Source organism: Schistocerca americana, chromosome 7, assembly GCF_021461395.2.
Source record: "Schistocerca americana isolate TAMUIC-IGC-003095 chromosome 7, iqSchAmer2.1, whole genome shotgun sequence".
Taxonomy (NCBI): Eukaryota; Metazoa; Arthropoda; class Insecta; order Orthoptera; family Acrididae; genus Schistocerca; species Schistocerca americana.
The window spans coordinates 296,285,889-296,300,291 of record NC_060125.1 but is presented as its reverse complement, the minus strand read 5'-3'; positions in this window follow the sequence as shown (position 1 = coordinate 296,300,291).

The following is a 14,403-nucleotide window of genomic DNA, read 5'->3' as shown; positions in this document are numbered from 1 at the left end:
TCACTGCGGCCGGGAAAAGATTCTGCAAGAACGGGACTAACGACGACTAAAGAGAATCATTCAATGTGACAGAAGTGCACACCTTCCGTAAACTGCTGCTGGTTACAAAGCTGGGCCATCAACAAATGTCACCGTGCGAACCATTCAGCGAGACATCATAGATATGGACTTTCGGAGTCGAATGTACTCTTGATGACTCCTAGGCACAAAGGTTTACGCCTCGCCTGGCCCGTCCACATCAACATTGGATTGTTGATGGCTGGAAACATGTTGTCAGGTCGGACGAATCTCGTTTCAAAATATATAGAGTGGATGGATGTATACAGGTTCGGAGAGAACCTCATGGACGCTACATGTCAGCAGGGGACTTCAAATCAAATGGTTCAAATGGCTCTGAGCACTATGGAACTTCTTAGATCATCAGTCCCGTAGAACTTAGAACCACTTGGACCAAACTAACCTAAAGGACATCACACACATCCATGCCCGAGGCAAGATTCGAACCTGCGACCGTAGTGGTCGCGCGGTTCCAGACTGTAGTGCCTAGAACCACTCGGCCACTCCGGACGGCTCTGGAGGGGACTGTTCAAGCTGGTGGGGACTCTGTAATGGTGTGGGATGTGTGCAACTGGAATGATATGGAAGCCCTCATACGTTTAGTTACGACTCTGACAGGTGACACGTACGTAAGCATCCTGTCTGATCACCTGCATCCATTCATGTCCACTGTCCACTCCGACGGACTTGTGCAATTCCAGAAGGACTATGCGGCACCAGACACATCCAGAATTACTACAGAGTGGCTCCAGAAACATTCTTTTGAGTTTAAACACTTCCGCCGGCCACCAAACTCCCCAGATATGTACATTATTGAACATATCTAGGATGCCTTGCAACATGTTGTTCAGTAGAGATGCCTATCCCGTTATGCTCTTACGGATTTATGGACATACCTGTAGGATTCATGGTGTCAATTCCCTCCAGCACTACTTCAGACATTAGTCGGGTCCATGCCACGTCGTGCTGCGGCGTGAGCGCGGAGGCCCTACACGATAGTACACAGGTGTACCAGTTTCGTGGGGTATTCAGTGTATATTCAGAATTCTTCATTTGATCTAAGATAAAATTGAAAAAGGAATCCGCTCAAAAACAGTTGTAACTGTTAGAAAACTACATTAATACGTGTACGTATTAACGGACGAGTTGCAAGATAATGCAAGATGAGAACAACAGTGGCCCTCTGGGTGTGCCACATACCAAAGCGGGTTGAGGACGAGCGAGGCACCAGTGGATTTGCGCTTGCTGCAGTGTGGAGTCTGTGCCGACATGTGTCCATTCACAGCAGACTGACAAACACGTTCATGATAGCGGAACAAGTTTGCACATTGGGTATCACACATTCAGTGAAGAACGTCATCGTAAAGATTAAAACAAGGGTTGAGGGAAAATTCTCTCTCTCCATTAACCCTAGATTACGAACCCCTCGCAAAATTTACGATTGTAGTTGGTACGAATTCTCAGTTCCCGCCAATCTGTTATCGCCAGTATAGAGTGTAAAACAGGACATTTTGTATTTGACATACTACTAGAAACCTTGCAAATGTAATTAACAACAGCATGGAGCAGTAAAATTAATAATGATTTAGTAACAACCTCAGATTCTCCCCCCCCCCCCCCTCGCATCCATTAACTGTTCTAAAAACTCCGCTAAAAAAGGCCATGTAGGTCCAACGGTAACAACCGCCCGCCGTGTCGTCTACAACCCAAAGGCCTCACTGGATGCAGACATGGAGGGTCACGTGGTCAGCAGACCGTTCTTCCGGCCGTATGCCAGTTAACGAGACGGGAGCCGCTGCTTCTCAATCAAGTAGCTCCCCAGCTTGCCTCAAAGGGCTGAGTGAACCCCGCTTGCTTGCCACCAGCGCTCGGCACCGGATGGTCAGCCATCCAAGTGATGGCCCAGCCCGCCAGCGCTTAACTTCGGTGATCTGACGGGAACCGGTGTTAACACTGCGGCAAGGCCGTTGGTCCTTAAGTGTTCTAGGGTTAACATTCTAATCAGGTTAATTTCTTTTGAAAGCATAAATTTCCAGCTCTTCAAGCACACCAAGACGCCAGACCTTATTAAAGCAAAGTACGCCGTCTTCAGGCCTTATGTGGCCCATCGGGACCATCCGACCTGCGTGTCATCCACAGTTGAGGACGCAGAAACGAGGGGCGTGTGCTCAGTACACCGCTCTCCCGGTCGTTATGATGGCTTTCTTTGACCGGAGCCGCTACTATTCGGACGAGTAGCTCCTCAATTGGCATCACGAAAAATGACAACAGTGCATGGAGGCCCGGATGGCCACCCATCCGAGTGCCGGCCACGCCCAGCAGCGCTTAACTTCGGTGATCTCGCGGGAACAGGTGTATCCACTGCGGCAAGGCCGTTGCCCCAGACCTAATTATCTCTATGCAAAAATGTCCCTGTTAATTGTCTATATTAGTGACATTATGATTATGTGTTGATAGATGCGTATCTAACACAGTTTTACTTTGCGTAAGAGCATGTTAATTTAAGTTCATTTAAAATATTCGACCCTTCTGTGCAGTATAGGTTTTTGACAGTCATCATATGTCATCTTGTAACCACTGTACTGTAAATACTTATTCCTTCCCTGTAAGATGTTTTGACGAATCCAAAGTCCTAGAGTATTTTCTGTTCTAAAAGGTATAATAAAGGTACGAATTATTCACTGAGAAGAGGAAATACTGGTAGAAGCCGACATGGGGCTCTGGAGAAATGTAGGAACACGCGAAACAATACTGACCCTACGATTTCTCCTGGATGTCAAACCACGTTCATGGCATTTATAGATTAAGATAGGGTTTTTTGCAATAATGACCGGGCTATACTGTTTGAAATTTTGAAGAAAAGAAGGTAAAATATCGGGATAGAAAGGATACTTACGACTTTTGCAGAAATCAGACTGCAATTTTAAGGAATGAAGGACGTGAAAGGAAAGCACAGGTTGACAAGGAAGTGACATAGGGCTTTAGCCTATTGGCGATCTAATTCAGTGTGTGCATTTAGCAAACAGTGAAGAAAACTAGGGATAATTTTGGAAAAAACGAATTGTCCATCAGAGCAAATAACTTCTAGATTTGCCAATGACACTGCAGATCTCTCTTGAGATGAACTTGGAAGAATAGTTGAACGTAATCGTCAGTGATTTGAAAAGAGATAATATGAACATAAACAAAAACAAAACAAAGGTAATGAAATGTGCTGAATTACATCAGGATATGCTAGAGGAATTAAAGCAGGAAATGAGACAGTAACAGTAGAATACAGGTTTTGATAAATGGGCAGCAAAATAACTGTTGATGGCCAAAGTAGAGAGGATATAAAATGGAGACTGGGTATGGCAAGAAAATACTCGTATTAAATACAAATTTAAGGGTTAGAAAGTCTTTTCTGGCGGTATTTGTGTGCATTGCATCCTTGTAGAGAAGTGAAACGTGAACGATAAACAGTTCACATAGCTTTTGTGATGTGTTTCAGCAGGTATCTGCAATTTCATTCTTGCGATAAGTAGCTAGACTGAGCCCAAACAAACATTACTCATTTTATCTCTCATGCGAGGCCCAGTTTCGACGGAAAGCGTCAGTTTGTTTCTTGCTACAAACAAAATGATCTTTAAACCGTGATTTCACGTGCCCATTCCACAGAACATTTCCAAATTAGTCTAGTGCGATATTCGTTTCGTCGATATATATTAACAGGGGCAGGTATGACAACAACTGACTCTAATCGTATCTGCGACCGCTACGGTCACAGGTTCGAATCCTGCCTCGGGCATGGATGTGTGTGATGTCCTTAGGTTAGTTAGGTTTAAGTAGTTCTAAGTTCTAGGGGACTGATGACCTCAGAAGTTAAGTCCCATAGTGTTCAGAGCCATTTTGAACTAATCGTATCTGGTGGGCCGCTTGAATCTGCACGCGCAGCGACCTGATTGGCTACCTCCAGCACCGATTAACTCGGAAACGGTGCAACGTATCGAACTTTTTTCTTAACAATTACTTCTCAGCACAAATTACCCTGCAACATCATGGCAAGCCTTTCAAACTGTCTCTGACCCCCACCCCTGCCCCCATTACTATCCTAGCGGTTCTAGGCGCTACAGTCTGGAACCGCGCTGCTACTATGGTCGCAGGTTCGAATCCTGCCTCGGGCATGGATGTGTGTGATGGCCTTAGGTTAGTTAGGTTTAAGCAGTTCTAAGTTCTAGGGGACCGATGACGACAGCAGTTAAGTCCCATAGTGCTCGGAGCCATTTGAACGATTTGAATCCTCTACTATACGTGAAACTGTAGTGCTGTCGTAACCACTTGCTCCCGATATTTACTTCAGGATCTCAGTTTCCTCATAAATTTTGTCCTGTAACAAAGGCATACGTAACATCTCACGCAATTGCTGTATGGTTCCTTGCACAGTTTGGGATAGCGCAGTTTCGAATGTAACCAATACCAATAGTAAAAACATATATCCTCAATTATCTTGATCTAACCAATGCCAATGGCAAACACAAATTTATTTTTATATATAAAGTATGCTGTATTTTAGGCGGTTCGAAAAATGACTCTGAGCACTATGGGACTTCTGAGGTCATCAATCCCCTAGAACTTTGAACTACTTAAACCTGACTAACTAAGGACATCACACACAACCATGCCCGAGGCAGGATTCGGACCTGCGACCGTAGCGGTTGCGCGGTTCCATACTGTAGCGCCTAGAACCGCTCGGCCACTCTGGCCTGCTTTAGGCGTTATGGTATGGTTTTTCTGCACTCACTTGCCCGATGTTTCCCCATTGTAATTTTACATTCTTACTACTACTAACAAAATGAACCTTACAGGACTAGGTAGGAACGAGTTCCGGAAGTTTCAATGTTATCTGTGGTACCATAGGAGGTGTTATTTATTGTGTTATATTCTTTCTTTTCTCATCTTAGATCTGAAGATGACACGCTAGTTAGATCGAAAACGGTCATAATTAATGTAAAAAATTAGTGCAGCAGATGTTACTCACACATTATATCTACAGAGATTACGGTTTCCGGAGACGTACCGTCAATTATGATGTAGTATAATTATTTTATCTTATAAATGACTAACAAACCCGGCTATGTTCACATTTGCTAAATATGTATAGTAGTCGGATATACGTCCTAATGTCCTTCCCCGTCAGTCTGTTCATATTCTCCTCCAGCGCTCTCATTATCCATCTCTTCCTCCCCACTCTCTCTGCCCATCTCTTTCTCCTCCCCTCCCTTCCTCTTTCCATCTCCACTTTCTCCACTCTTTCTGCCCATCTCCTCCTTCCCTCTCTCCACATCCATATCCCCCTTCTCTGTCCAACTTCTCTTACCCCGTCTGTCTAAACATGAGCCTAGATTATTGTTATTGGCAACTAAACTTTGACTGGGAACAGAAGTCGCTGAAATGAATGCTGCCGTATCAGTGAGCATTGGAACTTCAGTGACAGTATTTCGAATAGTTGTAATCGGCAAACGGGTTGGTTTACAAAGTTTCGGACAACTCACATTCCGTAGAACTATTCCGATAGGAAGCCGGGAACTCGCACAATCATTGTAGTCCTGAGTGATGTAGAATTTTTTTTCTCTTTTTCTCTTTTTAGTCTTCTAACTGATTTGATGTGGCCTACAACGATTTCCTCTCCTGTGCGAACCGTTTCATCTCGGAGTAGCACCTGCAAGCTGCATCCTGAATTATTTAATGTATGTATTCCAATCTCTGTCTTCCTCAAGAGTTTTTACCCTCTACAGTCCCCTCTAGTACCAAGGAAGTTACTCGCGGATGTCTAAACACATGTCCTATCAATCGGTCCCTTCTACTTTCAGTGTTTTCCATATATTCCTTTCCGCGCCGATTTTGCGGAGAACCTCCTCATTTTTATCTGATCAGTCCACCTAATTTTCAGCATCCTTCTGTAGCACCACATCTCAAACGCTTAGATTCTCTTCTGTTCCTGTTTTCCCACAGTCCATGTTCCACGACCTGTGTTGCAAACATACATTCTCTGTAATTTATTTCTTCCTCAAATTAGGGGCTATGTTTGATACTGCTAGAAATCTCTTCTCAAGAATGCCCCTTTTCCAGCGCTAATCTGCTTTTCATGCCCTCCTTGCTGGTTTTTCATGGGCTATTTCGCTGCCTAGGTAGCAAAATTCCTTAACTTCATCTACTTCGTGATCACTAAGCCTAATGTTTAGTTTCCACTGTTCTCGTTTCTGCTACTTCTTATTACTTTCGTCTTTCTTCGACTAATCTCAATCCATATTCTGTGCTCATTAGTCTGTTCATTCCATTGAGGTCATCCTTCTCTTGGCCGGGAATGCCCTTTCTGCCAGTGCTAGTCTGCTTTTTATATCCTTCTTGCCCCGTCCGTCATCGCTTATTTTGCTGCCTAGGTGGCAGAGGTCTTCAACTTCACCTACATCGAGACCACCAATCCTGATTTAAGTTCCTCGGTGTTCCCGTTTCTGCTGCTTCTCATTACTTTCGTTTTTCTTTGATTTAATGAAAAGCTCTCGCGTTTCCAGCTGGGTGACAGTACTATAATACAGCGACGTTTCGATGAGTGACATACTCATCATCTTCTGGGGAAGTGTCGGGATCTTATGGATGCCGTCCTACTTATATCTCCAGTGTTCCTCTCTCCACCTGTCTCCGGGAGGCTGGGTACAGAGAATCCCGCGTACGGATTGGTGATGAAATGGCGGTGGTGGGGATAGCAGACGCACCATTCGCATATAAGAGCATCCTGGACCCGTCTCGCGAGAAGCACGGTGATGGGCGTGATCTGAACGAATTGCCGCTATCGCCGAATTCCATGCCGCATTCAGTTGGTAACCTTCGTCTCTGTTTACAAGACTCTGATGAATCTGGATTTCGATGGACTCTTTTATGACGCTTCCAAATAGCCGGCGGCTCGACCGAGCACCTTGGTGTTCTCCAAGTGAAATATGTGGTCTCCGTTGATGCTGTGTTCTGTCTGTTCCAGAGGAAAATGCCTTATATGTTCCTCGCAGCGATTAGAAATACATCTGTTCCTTTGTCCAATGTATTGCTGACCTCTTTCGCGGGCGATGCTCTAAATTCTTCGCACGTTGACTTCAAGTCAAGCAACTCTTTCGTCTTCGGCGGTGGTAGAAAGACGATTTCTGCGTTCGATTTCTGCAGAAGCCTCCCAATTTTGGCTGACAGCGGTCTCAAATACGAGAGAAAAGAGAATTTCTTGTCCTCTCCCTCTTCCCGATTTTTCGCGACCTGTCTCGTCTTGAAAGCATCCTAATCTGTACCTATTTTTGCAAAATATCTCCTTCAGGTGCTGCAGTTCGTCTGAGAGGCTTTCTTCGTCACAGATGACCTGCACTCTGTGTTCCAAGGTGGACAGTACTGTTTGCCCTGCGCTACATGGTAGCACCTTGCGGCATAGAGGAACAGGTATGTCTGAATCTTCTTCCTGCAGACTCGTACTGAATGGCCTAATATGCCATCTGCCTTCTTCTTTATTAGTATACCAAGAAATTGGAGATAACCATTCTCCTCTATCTCCTTAGAGAGGGCGATGTTTTCATCGATGCTGTTAAGGTGGTCCAGAAAGTCATCCAGTGCCTGCCTGCCATGCTCCCAAACCACAAATGTATCGTCAGCATAGCGGTAGAAGTGCTTGGGTTTTTGGCGAGCAGTTCGGAAGCAGACCTCCTCAAAATGTTCCACGTATAGACTTGCGATACCTGGAGTAAGAGGGGTTCCCCATTGTCACTCTATCTGTCTGTTCATGAAGGTCTCCAATGCACTTAAGGTAGGTGATTGTTACTGCATGCTCAAAACGTTTGTGTGTGTGTGTGTGTGTGTGTGTGTGTGTGTGTGTGTGTTTGTGTGTGTGTGTGTGTGAAATCTTAAGGGACTTAACTGCTAAGGTCATCAGTCCCTACGCTTACACACTACTTAACCTAAATTATCCTAAGGACAAACCACACACCCATGCCCGAGGGAGGACTCGAACCTCCTCCGGGATCAGCCGCACAGTCCATGACTGCAGCGCCTTAGACCGCTCGGCTAATCCCGCACCGCTCAAAGAGTTTATTTGAGGTCAAGGAAACTTGCAGAGGTACTTTCGTGAAGAGCGAAGTAGCATCGAAGCTCACTAGAATGTCATCCCTTTGTAATTGTACGTCCTTAATTTTTCTCACAAAATCTGCCAAGTCCTTCATGTGATGATAACTACAGGGTGGTCCATTGATAGTGACCAGGCCAAATACCTCATGAAATAAGCGTCAAACGAAAAAACTACAAAGAACGAAACTTGTCTAGCTTGAAGGGGGAAACAAGATGGCGCTCTGGTTGGCCCGCTAGATGGATCTGCCATTGATCAAACAGATATCAACTGCGGTTTTTAAAATAGGAACCCCCATTTTTTATTACATATTCGTGTAGTACGTAAAGAAATATGAATGTTTTAGTTGGACTACTTTTTTCGCTTTGTGATAGATGGCGCTGTAATAGTCACAAATTATAAGTATGTGGTATCACGTAACATCCCGCCACTGTTAAAATGGACCTTTTACGAATTGCGGAAAAGGTCGATATCGTGTTGATGTATGGCTATTGTGATCAAAATGCCCAACGTGCGTGTGCTATGTATGCTGCTGGGTATCCTGGACGACATCATCCAAGTGTCCGGACCGTTCGCCGGATAGTTACGTTATTTAAGGAAACAGGATGTGTTCAGCCACATGTGAAAGGTCAACCACGACTTGCAACAAATGATGATGCCCAAGTAGGCTTTAGCTGCTGTTGTGGCTAATCCGCACATCAGTAGCAGACAAGCGCGAGAATCGGGAATCTCAAAAACGCCAGTTTTTAGAATGCTACATCAACATCGATTGCACCCGTGCCATATTTATATGCACCAGGAATTGCATGGCGACGACTCTGAACGTCTTGTATAGTTCTGCCACAGGGCGCTACAGAAATTACGGGACGATGACAGATTTTTTGCACGCGTTCTATTTAGCGACGAAGCGTCATTCACCAACAGCGGTAACGTAAAGCGGCATAATATGCACTATTGGGCAAAATGGAAAATCCACGATGGCTGCAACAAGTGGAGCATCAGCGACATTGGCGGGTTAATGTATGGTGCAGCATTATGGGAGGAAGGATAATTGTCCCCATTTTATCGATGGCAATCCAAATGGTGCAATGTATGTTGATTTCGTACGTAATGTTCTACCGATGTTACTACAAGATGTTTCACTGCATGACAGAATGGCGATGTACTTCCAACATGATGGATGTCCGGCACATAGCTCGCGTGCGGTTGAAGCGGTATTAAATAGCATATTTCATGACAGGTGGATTGGTCGTCGAAGCACAATACCATGGCCCGCACGTTCACCGGATCTGACGTTCCCGGATTTCTTTCTGTGGGAGAAAGTTGAAGGATATTTGCTATCGTGATCCACCGAAAACGCCTGACAACATGCGTCAGCGCATTGTCAATGAATGTGCGAACATTACAGAAGGCGAACTACTCGCTGTCGAGAGGAATGTCGTAACACGCATTTGACAAATGCATTGAGGTCGACGGACATCGTTTTGAGCATTTTTCGCATTAATGTGGTATTTAGAGGTAATCACGCTGTAACAGCATGCGTTCTGAGAAATGATAAGTTCACAAAGGCACATGTATCACATTGGAACAACCGAAATAAAATGTTCAGACGTACCTCCCCTCCCTATTTTAATTTAAAAAAACCTACCTGTTACCAACTGTTCGTCTAAAATTGTGAGCCATATGTTTGTGACTATTACCGCGCCATCTATCACAAAGCGAAAAAATTGGTCCAACTAAAACATTCATATTTCTTTACGTACAACACGAATATGTAATAAAAATGGGGGTTCCTATTTAAAAAGACGCAGTTCATATGCGTTTGACCCATGGCAGCGCCATCTAGCGTAGCGGGCCAACCATAGCGCCATCTGGTTACCCCCTTCAAGCTAGAAGAGTTGCGTTCTTTTTAGTTTTTTCGTTTGATGCTGATTTCGTGAGATATTTGGCCCGGCCACCATATATATATATATATATATATGGAACGATTGACAAGAATGGAGGAAAGAAATACGGTAGAAGAAGAATGGGTAGCTTTGAGAGAGGAAATAATGAAGGTAGGAGAGGATCAAGTTGGTAAAAAGACGAGTGTTAATATAAATCCTTGGGTAAAGAAGAGATATTGAATTTAATTGATGAAAGGAGAAAATATAAAAATACAGTAAATTAAGCGGGCAAAAAGGAATACAAACGTCTCAAAAATGAGATCGACAGGAAGTGCAAAATGGCTAAGCAGGGATGGCTAGAGGACAAATGTAACGATGCAGAGGCACATACCACTAGGCTCTGAGGACTATGCGACTTAACTTCTGAGGTCATCAGTAGCCTAGAACTTAGAACTAATTAAACCTAACTAACCTAAGGGCGTCCCACACATCCATGCCCGAGGCAGGATTCGAACCTGCGACCGTAGCGGTCTTGTGGTTTCAGACTGCAGCGCCTAGAACCGCAAGGCCACTTCTGCCTGCCCCGATGATATTCACTCTGTATATTGTGCAAGCAGTAAAGGAAACAAAAGAAAAATTTGGAGTAGGAATTAAAATCCATGGAGAAGAAATAAAAACTTTGAGGTTCGCCGATGACATTGTAATTCTGTCAGAGACAGCAAAGGACCTGGAATAGCAGCTGGACGGAATGGCTAGTGTCTTGAAAGTAGGATATAAGATGAACACCAACAAAAGTAAAACGAGGATAATGGACTGTAGTCGAATTAAATAGGGTGATGCTGCGGGAATTACATTAGGAAAAGAGACGCTTAAAGTAGTAAAGGAATTTTGCTATTTGGGGAGCAAAATAACTGATGATGGTCGAAGTAGAGAGGATATAAAATGCAGACTGGCAATGGCAAGGAAATCGTTTCTGAAGAATAGAAATTTGTTAATATCGATTATAGATTTAAGTGTCAGGAAGTCGTTTCTGAAAGAATTTGTATAGAGTGTAGCCATGTATGGAAGTGAAACGTGGAAAATAAATAGTTTAGACAAGAAGAGAATAGGAGGTTTCGAAATGTGGTGCTACAGAATAATGCTGAAGATAAGATGGGTAGATCACATAATTAATGAGGAGGTATTGAACAGAATTGGAGAGAAGAGAAATTTGTGGCGCATCTTGACTAGAAGAAGGGTTCGCTTGGTAGGGCATATTCTGAGGCATCAAGGGATCACTTATTTCGTTTTGGAGGGCAGCGTGGAGGGTAAAAATCGTAGAGGGAGACCAAGAGATGAATACACTAAACAGATTCAGAAGGATGTACGTTGCACTAGGTACTGGGCGGTGAAGAAGCTTGCACAGGATAGAGTAGCATGGAGAGCTGCATGAAACCAGTCTCTGGACTGAAGACCACAACAACACACACACACACACACGCACACACACACACACACACACACACACACACACACACACACACATATATATATATATATATATATATATATATATATATGGTGTTACAAAAAGGTACGGCCAAACTTTCAGGAAACATTCCTCACGCACAAATAAAGAAAAGATGTTATGTGGACATGTGTCCGGAAACGTTTGATTTCCATGTTAGAGCTCATTTTAGTTTCGTCAGTATGTGCCAATTCCATGGCCTCCACGCTCTCCTGACCTCAACCCTCTTGACCTTCATTTATGGGGGCATTTGGAAGCTCTTGTCTACGCAACCCCGGTATCAAATGTAGAGACTCTTCGTGCTCGTATTGTGGACGGCTGTGATACAATACGCCATTCTCCAGGGCTGCATCAGCGCATCAGGGACTCCATGCGACCCGAGGGTGGATGCATGTATCCTCGCTAACGGAGGACATTTTGAACATTCCCTGTAACAAAGTGTTTGAAGTCACGCTGGTACGTTCTGTTGCTGTGTGTTTCCATTCCATGATTAATGTGATTTGAAGAGAAGTAATAAAATGAGCTCTAACATGGAAAGTAAGCGTTTCCGGACACATGTCCACATAACATATTTTCTTTCTTTGTGTGTGAGGAATGTTTCCTGAAAGTTTGGCCGTACCTTTTTGTAACACCCTGTATATATATCCATCCTAGCCTATTTAAGATATGTAACCTAAGGCCATCTGAACGTTTATTAGCGTACACCTAAAAATTTGAGCAAAATTGGTCACGAACTTTCGGTAACTTGTCTTTACGTATCAGTATACGTTACTATTTATGCAGGGCTAACAGGAGCCTTAAATTTATGCACGACCTGACACACAGTTACTGATTATGAAACAGTCGATAAAGTCGCACCATTAGAACACAGGGATTGGTAATGGAGACTGAACTGCAGGAGGGAAGCGCTCTGCACGCTGTGTGACGTGTAATCTCTGGAGGCGGCCTTGCCCGCCGCCTATCACAACAGCGTGACTCGGTAACTCCTGCACCCGCGCAGAGAAAGCGGCCAGGTCCTGTTATCTCGGTCCGTGAGCGCTCTCGGCTGCGGTCGAGCCATCTGCGACGCCTGCGGACGCACTCGGCCGAACTGGGAATTCCGTTGGCGAAACTTCAGCGGAAAAAACACTTAATGCACTAAAAACATATCTATAGCTGTGGCGCAATCCAGTACGGATCAAATACTGATGAATCCAGACGACCGAAGTACCCAGGAGAAATTTTCGCACCAGTTAGCCATTCTTCTTTTCAGTTTCGGTGGCTACTTCAGGATAAACCATGTGATTAACACAAACTCACTGTCATTCGTCTATTTCCTAGTTACGCTTTCCCAGATATAACATATATGTCATCATTACATAACTGAAATACAATACGATACCTTCAGCGTCTTAGCTCTACCTATGCATAACTCTTACTCTCCAACTCTTTCTCCGTTTGATTCATACGTAGGTGATCAAAATTACCCGCTTGCTTGTTTGTGATCGTTTCAAAATCGCTCTGATATCAACAACGGATAAAAGTTTTTTCTCTTATCGTTAGTTATTCCCCTATATTGGAATATCTCGTTTGTCTTCTTTATGGACAATACTGAACCAGTATCTCTGATCGATTGCCAATACTCGTCCGGCTTTCCTTAGGTTTGTCCCGTTATCTTTTTTTTTTCATCCGTTTGCGCTGTGTTTTTTCATTACGTCTTCTGATTATTCTTTCGTATTGTTTCTCGCTATTTCCTATATTAATTAATTACCAGACATTATTATTATTATTACGATATGAAATTAATTTCTATGCACGTTGATATGTCGTTTGTAAAGGGAACTTCGAAAATTGCGGAATCTCTAAAACTGCCACGATAGGTTTAAGATATGGCTTAAAGGCTATTATCGTATCGTGGAAAGTTCATAAACGAAATTAAAAATTGTGCTACTTCTTTTGTACAGGAATTGATGTCAAGTGTTGTCCAATCAACTTCAAGGAATAAAAAGAAGCTTTCAGAAATAAAGGCAGTTTTTTAAATAAACTAATTCCGGAAAGAATAGATTAGATTCATATTTGGTTCAACAGAACCAAAAGTGAGATGATTCCCGTGAATGTGGAACGTGCTGGAAAGTATAATATAAAAAACATAGTATACTTGAGTATAATACTCACTTACCTGATCATTTGTCAGGAGATGGTCAACATATGTTAATACATCACACAAAGATGGAACTGTTAATATTTACAGAAGTAATACACTGTCAGAATGAAACATACTTATGCTCTTTTAATAAGTCTATCGTACACAGAATACCTATTCTTGACTGTCCTGACCAAGTGCTGTCAAAACTGAAATCTAACGGACATTTTTACTTAAGCTGGTCTGGCAGCCCCTGTTAAGATACTTCTCTATATAGTAGAAGGAGTTGCCTCCCAAAAAAGTCTTTCAAACTATGTTTGAACTGTGCTTTAACTGAATCCAAGATTTCAATGGTTGAAAGTACTAATATAAGTCCCGAATCAAGTATTTAGCAAGATTTTAGCTACACTGAAGAGCCAAAGAAACTGGTACATCTGCCTAATGTCGTACCGTCATCAAGGATACACGAGTGGGCCTTCGGCTCCGAAAGCCCATATCGATTATGTTTCGTTGAATGGTTCGCACACTGATACTTGTTGATGGTCCCGCATTGAAATCTACAGCAATTTGCGGAAGGGCTACACTTCCGTCACGTTGAACGATTCTATTCAGTCGTCGTTGGTTCCTTTCTTGCAGGATCTTTATCCGGTGGCAGCGATGTTGGAGATTTGATGTTTTACCGGATTCCTGATATTCACGG